General features: G+C 32.4%; 1 long non-coding RNA gene across 1 annotated transcript; it reads left to right on the forward strand.

The window, feature by feature from the left end:
- Positions 1–5,631: 5,631 nt before the first annotated feature.
- LOC122149090 lies at positions 5,632–10,035 on the forward strand. Its single transcript, XR_006162843.1, has 3 exons — positions 5,632–5,936; positions 6,792–7,371; positions 9,955–10,035. It is a non-coding gene; the product is annotated as an uncharacterized LOC122149090 (long non-coding RNA).
- Positions 10,036–11,599: the final 1,564 nt, after the last annotated feature.

The following is an 11,599-nucleotide window of genomic DNA, read 5'->3' on the forward strand; positions in this document are numbered from 1 at the left end:
TTTTTTAGGGCTGTCAAATGATTAATCACGATTAATCACATCCAAAATAAAAGTTTTGTTTACATAATATATGTATGTGTACAGGGTATATTTATTATGTATATATAAATACACACACATAAATTATATATTTAGAAAATATTACATGTATATACATTTATATATTTATATTCTTATATTTTATATTAATATATAAATATATTTAATATATAAACATAACATATTCTTCTTAAATATATACATGCATGTGTGTGTATTTATATATACATAATAAATATACACAGTATACACACATATATTATGTAAACAAAACTTTTATTTTGGATGTGATTAATCGTGATTAATCATTTGACAGCCCTAATATTTTTATAACCAAACAAAAACAATGAAGATCTCATCTGGAGTGGCAGCATACTTCATCACATAACTTTACAACTAAAACCAGAAACACTCATATACAGAACCAAAAACATAGGTACAAACAGCAGCGTTTGAATCATTGAATCATTCATGAGAACCATCCAAATGAACTAATTCACCAAAATCAACAGGCTGCTCACGGACAGTCTAAAATAATTTGGCAAAACAGCAAAATGCAAAGAGTAACTGGCTTTATGCAATTCGCAGTCTAGGTTTTACGTATAGCAAACATGTTGACAAGGTACCAGTCTGAACAAGCCCTTCTCGGACTAGTAACCAGATTTGCCACAGTTCATGGCAACAAATCTTTGAAACATTGAAAAGTTTAGTTGAACTGTGATCACCATAAGTTGCAAAGAAGACCAGTCTGCCTATGCGTAACTACGAGCTCTTTTTCCAGTGGTCAAGCACATCAGAAAGCTCTCAAGACCGGTTAAATTTTAAAAGGGTCACTAGATGCTTGCTGCACAGATTCAGCTTGTGAAATGTAGTGTAAGAGTGTTCTGACTTTCATTTGACCATTATGTGCTTGGCAAAGATTTAGTAGTAAAGATTCAAGCCTTCAGTTTGCTTTCTAAGTCATTTTGAGCACATACCTGGCAGCTGTTCACAGAATCAGCGACGCACTTCTCCAGAGTCAGACAGCAGAAATAATTCTTCACCAGTACAGTTGTATCTGGAAAGTCTTGGATGACCAGCGCACAGCCAGGAGGGAATTCATTGGATTAACCATCGTTTTACTAGTTCCCGTTCTGTAGCTCCCTTCAACAAAAAGCAAACAAAGTGGAACTAAATCCTGGAATGGAACGTTGATAAAATTGCAAATCCTTGAAAATTCTACAATTCTTTGGTTGCTTGTGGTCATTCCCGTTTCCTGGATCTCTAAACCCTGTTTGAAAACGGCATGAAAAATAACATTTCACAACCTTTAGAAACACTTTCAAGTACCTTATTTACTGTATGATTTATTCATGATATAATGTTAGGTGATTTTAAACTATAATATCCTTTGAGCATTTTATTGAGTTGATTGATTAATAAATATCTTATACAGTGTGTAAATTAAATTAATTCCAATGTAGAAAGACTGAAATAGTACTTTCTTGTAAAAAATACTCCAATAGTATGTTTTATTTACAACTTCAAAAAATCATTTTAACAGTGCAATTAAATTGCTTTAGCTGAAAATATTACTGTAATGATTATGCATTTTAAACAGATTTTCATATACTTCAGAAAGAACATAAAAGTTCAACAAAAGGGTCAAATTTTCATCACAATATAAATCAAGTGACTGACTGAATGCAATATCTCAAACCTTGTTCTGAGGAGAAAAGAAACAATTCTCACGACAAATTGCACAGGTGAGGCGATGCTACAGGTGCTGCGGTCAGTGAGAGGTCCAGGTGACCATCTGTGTGTGTGACGGCTCGCAGAGATCAGAGAGGATGTGAGAGAGTGTGTTCAACCTGAAATCAGCCGAGATTAAAGCCATACAGCGTGCCAACACTGAGAAGAAAGAGAAAAATACACGCTGAAAGAGGCTGATAGAATGATACAATATGATAGAATGATAGACAGGATGATAAATCTATAGATAGAACGATCAATCAATAAAACAAATGATAGAACAAACAATAGAACAATAGACAGACAGAATGACAGATGATAGAACAATGGATAGATTGAAAAGATAGAATAATGGAATGATTGAATGAACATAAGAGATGAAACCCTCTATAGATCCATCGTCAAAACAGACAGACAGAATGAAAAAAATAACATTTGACAGACATACAGAATGAACGACAGATAGATTGGTAACAATGGAATGATGATAGAATGAATGATGGAATAAAAAGAGATAAACAGAACAATCTATAGATTCATTATCAAAACAGACAGAAAGACAGACAAAAATAGAATGAATGTTTGACAGACAGAATGAATAGAATAATGTATAAAATGCTGAAACATCAAAATGATGGAATAATAGAATGAAAAGAGATAAATAGAACAATCTATAGAACAACAGACAGACAGAATAAACGACTGACAAACAGACAGAACAATGGATAAACAGAATGATAGAAAAAAACAATAGACAGGCAGATAGACAGACAGACAGTTGGCAAGGCAGACGGAATAAAAGAATGAACATTACATTCACCGATAGATAGGACAGACAGACAGACAGACAGATAGATAGATAGATAGATAGATAGATAGATAGATAGATAGATAGATAGATAGATAGATAGATAGATAGATAGATAGATAGATAGATAGATAGATAGATAGATAGATAGATAGATAGATAGATAGATAGATAGATAGATAGATAGATAATTGATCTTCACATCTATCTCTGATCAAAGGTTTGTGTGTGTTAATCTTCTAATAATTCACCTGTGTTTTTTCCTCGTTCATGTTACTCATGTCTGCTCAGTGTCTGGATGTGTTTGTACTGGACATGAATCCTGCCAGCAGAACCATCCAGATGCCACAAATACACCTTCATAACATTAAGAGCATGGGCTGTAATGCATTAAAGTACAGAGAGACTGGAGGAAGGAGAGACGGCTGTGCTTGTACATTAAAGTCCTCTGGGTTTTGTCAATACAAACCCAAACTTACATCACTCATCTACTCACATCACTGTATTTCTCTTCTTTATAAGAGGTAGACAGTATGTGTGGAATGAACTGAATGGATATTTTGATGGAAGATCAAACCATTTGCACTGCATTATTGGACAATGTGAATAAATAACAGTTGCTATAAACAGGGCGCCTGAAGCAAATCTAGATAAATAATTCATATATGCACACAAACTCATATTAGTGCACTGATGGGTTTTAATTCACAGTGCAAATTCAGTAAGTGAATGGAAGTAGTCATATTAAAACAGCTGACAAATTACATGTTCATAATCAATATTTCAGGTTACACTACAGATGGGAGAAGTTAAAATGCTTTGTTTTGTCTAAGCTGTCAGCTACTCATTGTTTTTTTAAAAGCCAAAGCCAATTAGAGAGAAGCTTCTGGATGTTTTCTGCCCGTGGGGAGGATTGCATTTAATCCAGGCTTTGGAGAGAGGCCTATCTGAACATAATCTCCAGATTAAAAACACAAGCCTTAAATTCGGGCCTCTCTTTCATGGCCCATAAATAACATTGAGGAAATATTCATTAATGCACATACACCACAGCACGATGCATTTCCACATATATCCATACAGATGGGTGATTGATTGGAAATGAAACATTTAATGTTTCCAAACTGTGTCATGTATGTTAAAATATTTATCATTGATAAACATTTAACATTTTAAAAGATCTGGAAATTTTTAACAGTGGATTCTTTTTCTTTTCTCCTATCACTTGTCATTTCTATCATAAATTAATGTCTTTATATCTTCATATCTTTACACACACACACACACATATATTACCAAAACTTCACCACATTAAGATTTTACCTCATAATGTTTAACACAGGGGAGAGTAAAAGTCTTATTTGAGGTCCTTCTTTGCTTGTCCTTCATCTGCACACACAGCACAAATCAGGGTGATTTTACTGTAGCTTCTGTAAATACCTGCTGTGCACCTGGATTTGGCAGGTAAAATAAAAATATATTTAAAAGAAAAAGACCTATAAAAGTCATTCCAATTAAATAAAAACCAAACAGACGCTTTGTAGAGATGCCTACATAACAATAATAATAATCATTAAAAAAAGGTACACCTGTTAAATATAAATATGGGAGATTAATACAGTACATTGTTTCCTGTTTTTATGTTGTTGTTGTTTTTTCAGTTAACATCAAGTAACAATATTTTTAATTATTTGCAGGCTGTTTACACACACATTTCATATACAGATATAAGAATCTTGCATAATTGCAATCTTGAATGATCAGGATGTCTTTCGAACAGATGGGTGATCTTTAAATAGAGATAATGGAAAGATGTAGTGTACTGACAATGACCAGCTTGGCAGGAAGTGACATCACCCCTAAAACGTATTTCATGTTCAGTTCAGCAATACCATTTCATATGACTGACTCCACAGATATGTACATGAGTCAGGGTTTTTTATCATTAAAAACCAGTGCTGTCAAACGATTAATCGTGATTAATTGCATCCAAAATTAAAGTTTTTGTTTATATAATATATGTGTGTGTACTGTTTATATTTATTATGTATATATAAATACACAAACATACATATATATTTTACAAATATTTACATGCATATATATATATATATATGCATGTAAATATTTGTTACAAAAATATGTTTTGTTTATATATACAAATATATATATATATATAGGATGTGATTAATCGCGATTAATCGTTTGAAAGCACTATAAAAACACAACAAAATTATTAAAAAAGTACCTAAAATTAAAATGAAAACACAATATGAAAAAAAAAAATGTATCCAGTTCAAAATATTAACAAAAACTATAATCGTATATCAATGATATTGAAACAACACTGATTATTCAATATATAGGCTACACAAGATATTGTTATTCAAGAAAATGTTATTCCAAAAGAAAAAAAAAGTCTTCATAATCTTTCATTAGTCCTATATATCTTTGCATTTGCCTTTAAATAAAGGTTCTATATGACTCTTTAATGTGACTATAATATTACCGAACCAACTCTAAGCAGAAGAAACTAAGAGTCTGGGAATAAGACCTGTTTGCAGGTTTAGGACGCTCGGCGAGCCCGGCTGGCTGCAGCTTTGAGCGCTAATGGTTAATGAATAGGCAGCACCTGGTTTCTCCATGCAGCAGCGCCGCAGGTTCACAGGAGGAGCTGGAGATGATGCCAGTGATCTGATCTCTGCCAAAGCCTGATAGCATCAGACCGCCTGTGTTCCGCACACACCTCCATCTACACACCCACACCGCCCTGCGGACGCCACTGCCATTCAATTACATTCATGTGGAATCAACAGGAACTCAGCAAGCATCTCTTAAACGTTCAAAATTCTTCAAGAACAACGTCAAAGTCAAATGTTAAATTAATAAACACAATCTAAAGGTGAAATACAGTCACAATCGACTACATGGGCTTCTAGAACCCAAGTGGAAAATATATTGTGCTGTCGATGTGAATAAATAAGCTGATTGGTGGAAAACTTCAACGCAGTTTTCCAGATTTTCTCAGTTATAGCACCCCCTAGCATTGGAAATTGATGAAATGTGGCGAGTTTCCTCATATCGTCCAGTTCTACACTAAAGCACATGAAGATTTGACTTGTGTTCAGTGGCTGCAAGAGGTTCCCAAACCACATTCCTGCATGCTGTCTCCTTAATCAAACACACTTGATTCGGATCATCAGCTCATTAGTAGAGACTCCAAGACCTGAAATGGGTGTCAGACAAAGAAGAGATGCAAATGTGCAGTGTTGGGTGGGACGTGGTTGGGAACCACTGCTGTAGGCCAAAAATATGTCATCAAGCCAACTAAACACCGTTACAGTGATTTTTATTACAGGTAAGATTTATTTATCTCAATGTTCTAACAGATAAATAGTTACAATATTATATATTATTCATATAAATAAATAAATACATTCATTATAACCAAGTTATTGAATGTTGAGATATTTGTTAAACATCGATATATAAAGTTGTTTATTATTAATTATATTTTATATTTATAATGTATAATAGTTATTATTAACTGCATTTATATATATATATATATATATATATATATATATATATATATATATATATATATATATATATATATATATATATAAACATTTATAATAACTCATTTAATGAACATTCAGATATATTTTTTCGTTGAACATCGATAAATAGAGTTGTATATTATTACTTATAATTTCAAATAAATAGTTATTATTAACTGCATATATATGACATACTGTATATATATTTAATAACATTATATACATATTTATTAACATTTATAATAACCAATTTAATGCACTGATATATATTTTTTGTGGAACATCAATGTCTTATAACATTTATAATAACATAACTTTATGATAATTTATTTATAATAATTTTATTGAACAATATAAGTAACTTATTGAATACTGAGATGTATTATCATCGAAACATATATAGATTACATTTGTTTTTATTAATCCATGTAATAAAAACGTATTGTAAAAATTATACAACATCCCAAACAAATCTGCTGATCTTTTCATGATTTCGCATAACTGTTTTTCATGCATATAAAAATGTCTTTTAACTGAATTCTAATTCATTTTAAAATTTGGATATTTAAGGGGAATCAAATATAACACATCAAGAATCTTATAAGGGTGTATCGCTTTTGACCTCACGTCTATCACACATATTTCCACAGGGAACAGGTGCGGCAACACACCCTTAAACCAGCGTTTCCACTGCATAAATCCTTCCTGGAGATGAACACCAGTCTCCCTGAACCAGATCATATCCAGAACTTCTCTTTTCCGAGGGGCCGTGTTTCACATGGCATCATAATGCTGTTTGACAAAAGGAGCCGTTTGAGATGGCACACGGCCAGACACTTTGAACAGGAGCCAGGTGCATGTTGGGATGCTTTAGACAGGGTGAGAATGACACTTGCTGTGAAAGCAGGTTGAAACAACCACCAAGGCCATGTAGCCGAAACCAGTGAGACTCCACAGTCTGTGTTCATCTCTAGTGGCATTACAACTATTAACACGTTAAAACAATAGCAACACTCTCATAACCACACTCAGGTTCAGAAATTATGGATCGGATCTCTAAGGAGATAAAGTGAGATGTAACTGTGAATGACAGACAGGAATCATGTGCTTGAAAATGTTTGCTAGCGGCCTGATGGGACATTCGGATATGAGATGATGATGGTAGAGAAAGAGGAAGTAAAACTTGAGCCACAGCGCCACCTAGTGTACGCCAAAAGATAAGCATAAAAGGTCAGTTACACATCAATCATCTTTGCACAAGTCTTAATAACATGTTTTTATTCTCTAAGACATTTACCCCTGGTTTTACAGACAAGGCTTAAGCCTAGTCCCAGACTAAAATGCATTTCTGAGCTTTTTTAACTTCAAGAAACTTTCACGGACTAATCTTAAAATATATCAGTGCATTTGTTTTGTCTCAAGATGCACACCAGTAATGTTTTTTTTTTGTTGTTGTTTTTTTTAAGGAACGTTTATAAAAGATACTTAAATGTCCTAATTGAACTATGGCCTAAACCTGGTTTATAAGCCCTGACTGTGAAACCAGGCCTTAATGTTCCTCTTTAACATTTGAATGATTAGCTGATACTAACTTACTATATTACACATTTTCTGTACAAAGCCACCTTCTTAGAATATATATATTAGTGTGTTAGTGTATATATATATATATATATATATACACACATATTTTAAAATTGTATATTTAGAAAAATAATATATTGTAATTTAATCCAGTGATCGAAGCTGATTTTTCAGCATCATTACTCCAGTCTTCAGTGTCACATGATCTTCAGAAATCATTTTGATGTAATGATTTGAAAATTTCTTACTATAATCAATGTTGTTTAATGTGCTGCTTAATATTTTTGTGGAAACCATGATGCATTTTTCAGAATTCTTTGATAAATACAAAGTTCAAAAGAACAGCATTTATTTGGAATAGAAATCTTTTGTTACATTATAAATGTCTTGTCTGTCACTTTGGATTAATTTAATGCATCCTTACTAAATAACTGTAATGAAAATGATCAAAAAAATCTGTTAAATTGTTGTAAATAATAACACTGACTTTGACACCTTTTTCAGAAATTATATCTTGCAAAAAGATGGTCCATCTTTGAAACAAAAGTCAATAGTTGCTGCTTTGATTTTATCCCAAGGAGAAATGATGTTTGAGAAAGCCCTGGATGCTCAGGGTTAGACTTAGAGGTCACTGAAAATAACATACTGAAGGATGACAATGAATTACTAAAGGTTTTCTCTCACTGTGTGTGAAAGTGTCATTTGTAGAGAAATGTTTTGATTAACACTGAAAGGCAAAAGGTCACAGAGGTCAGAAATAAATGCCTCTGGCATCAGTTTTGCAGTTCAGGAGCATCTGAAGGTCAAGCTCCTTCTAAAAGAATCTCAAAAGGAGGCAGAAAGACGTGGACAAAATCATTTCAGCTTAGTTCAGCATATTTATAAGCATTCTGAAACTGGTGGACCCTTGGTTACAGGGTCGTTTCTTTTTATTTTTTGATCTAAATGGTAAATTGCTAAAATAAATAGAGGCTCATCAATCTCACATTTGGCTTTCACATTGTATAGTACTTCTACAATTAGATAGTTTCAAAAGAGCTAATTAATTGTGACCACTAGGAGGCAATAAACTTCCACCAAAAAATAAATAAATAAATATATTCTGTAAAACTGAATAAACAAACTACATATAATTTAATAAAGATAAATATAATTGATTTCGATAATTTAATAATTTAATAAATTATTTAAAGTTCCGCAATTAATTTTACATTTATTTAAAATAGTTGATTTAAATGTATTTAAAAATTTTACATTTAAAATAGCTAATAATAAATCATAATAAAACAAAAACAGCTAAAATGCATAAATACAAATATAAAACAGTTTAATACAACAACAAAAATAATCATTATAATTATTATTTATAAATAACATCATGATGTGTATTTTGCTTAATTGTTGGAAACAATAACAAGCTATACTTTTTATGGCAGAAAATCATGATTAGTAAACAATCTATATATTATATATATATATATATATATATATATATAAACACATAATTTCAGTCACCCGATATTCACCATGCATTCATTAATTATAATTTTTAAAATACTGAATGCCAAAAGGTGTCTATAATTGGAAGTTACACAAATACTGAATAAATACATATATATTTGTGTGTGTGTGTGTGTGTGTGTGTGTGTGTGTGTGTGTGTGTGTGTGTGTGTGTGTGTGTGTGTGTGTGTGTGTGTGTGTGTGTGTGTGTGTGTGTGTGTGTGTGTGTGTGTGTGTACGGGCTGGATTGTTGCTGCGAAAGTTTTGCTTTATTTTCTGTGTGGGTTTGCCTTTCAGTGTGAAGGTGGACACAGTTAATGAGTAAAACACTTTACTGCCACGTTCAGCAGCATCTCGATGACTGATTCTCCAACTCTGAGCCTCATCTTCAATCTCAAAAAATCGTGTCTGCATCTAATGCATTCAAAAGTGTGGCCACATCTTCGCAAATCCAGCGGAAATCCACCTTATCTCAGCATATGCCATCCGAACGTTTGAATAATTGACACCTTAATGAGGCTAAATTAATTTGCCCCTAATGACCCTGTGCCTAACCAGAAGCACACTTGACACACTCCTCAAATATACAGCACAGGAAATCTGTCAGCTTCGGCCGGTTTCGCCGGAATACAAGTGTCTGTGGGTTTTAGAGGATTTCAGGTTTGATGAGATGAAAACAATGAAGGAGAGGCTCTTCAGCAAATGATGATGAATTCTGTGTTTTTAAAGCAGGCAGAGATCAGCGCGTCAGGAGCAGAACTCTGTGGAAACATCTCACTGCCAGGTTAAGATCTTTTGTGTTATCGGTGCAAAATAAATAAATAAAAAATCCATCGCATAAAGGATCATTCAGCCTAATCCTGTGTGTTTTATTCAAGTAGGGTTATGCTGATCTGAAACCATGCATATCCATTCAAGCACTCGGTATACAGCCTGTTTATTATTCAAATTAGTATCAGTATTATGTTGTTCCTGTTTTAATCGTTGAGGTTAACTGACTGAAACGCTGCTTTACATTCAGATATTCCTTCTTTAACGCTTCTAAATAACCTTTTCAATGGATTTACGTTAATTTAACAGATACTTTTATTCAAAGTGACTTGTCTTGGATTAACAGAGATTTTGATAGACTTTAAACATTTGCTTTTGATCTTTGCCCCCCATTTTCATATTTATATATTTGTTCTGAAGTTTTTACAACCATTAGATGCATATACTTTGTAAAGGATCCATTATTTTGATGTGAACATCTTGCAAAAACTCTGCTAATCAGTGCATACAGGGTTTTAGATAACATGATGCCTATCCAACTAAGTAAATCTGTAAAATAGGCCAAATTTCATTATCTGTCATTGACTGAAAATTTCCATCTGTGCTAATATACATATATAAATACACACTCTCAGACTTGTTTACATAATGATTGAATTGCAGTCTGCAGCCTCATAAGTCTTGAAATTTAGTGCAAAAACTAATAGAGATATATTTATATTTAATTTATATGTGGTTGTTTGCTTTTTTGAAGGATTGAATTTGTTAATTTGATTTGAAGTTTATGTAAAGAACTTCATAATGTTAGAAAATATTTCTATTTCAAATAAATGTTGTTCTTTTGAACTTTATATTCATCAAAGAACAATGGGGGGAAAATCACAATATTTTAAACAATATATATTTTCCACAAAAATATGAAGCAGCACAACTGTTTCCAACATTGACAATTATAATAATATTTCAAAATGTTACTGTTTTTACTATATCAGATAAATGCAGCCTTGGAGATCATAACAGGTGTCTGTCAAAAACATAAAGGTTCACTATTTGCACTCAGTATAATTATAGTAATATACATTTTTTCATTCTAGACCATGGCAGCTCGAGTGCCAAATGCGTATTCATTATATAGAAAAGAGTGTCCAGGAAATTCTTTGAAAATAGAAGAAAGGAGGGTATAAATGTTTGGAATGACATGAGGGTAAATAAATTAATAAACAATAATGTTATTTGTGAATTAATATATCCAGTTAAGTTCATCCAAAATGTTAAATTCTGTCATCATTTAGTTACCCTAAAGTTGTATGAGTTTCATTCTTCTGTTGAACACACAAGAAGAATTGAAGAATACTGGTAGCCTAACCAAACAGTTGCCGGTAGCCATTGACTTCCACAGTATGGAAGAAAAGAGTAAGTTAATGGCTACCGTCAACTGTCTGGTTACAAACATTGTTCAAAATATCTTCTTGTGTGTTCGACAGAAGAAAAAAACTGAGTTTGAGTAAATGATGACAATTTTTATTTTTGGGTGAACTATCCCTTTAATTCATGTAAAAAAGAGGAAAATTAAGAACAAGTAAAATGAGAAGAGGGAGAAATG

The sequence above is a fragment of the Cyprinus carpio genome, chromosome A20 (genome assembly GCF_018340385.1).
Source record: "Cyprinus carpio isolate SPL01 chromosome A20, ASM1834038v1, whole genome shotgun sequence".
NCBI classification, from domain to species: domain Eukaryota; kingdom Metazoa; phylum Chordata; class Actinopteri; order Cypriniformes; family Cyprinidae; genus Cyprinus; species Cyprinus carpio.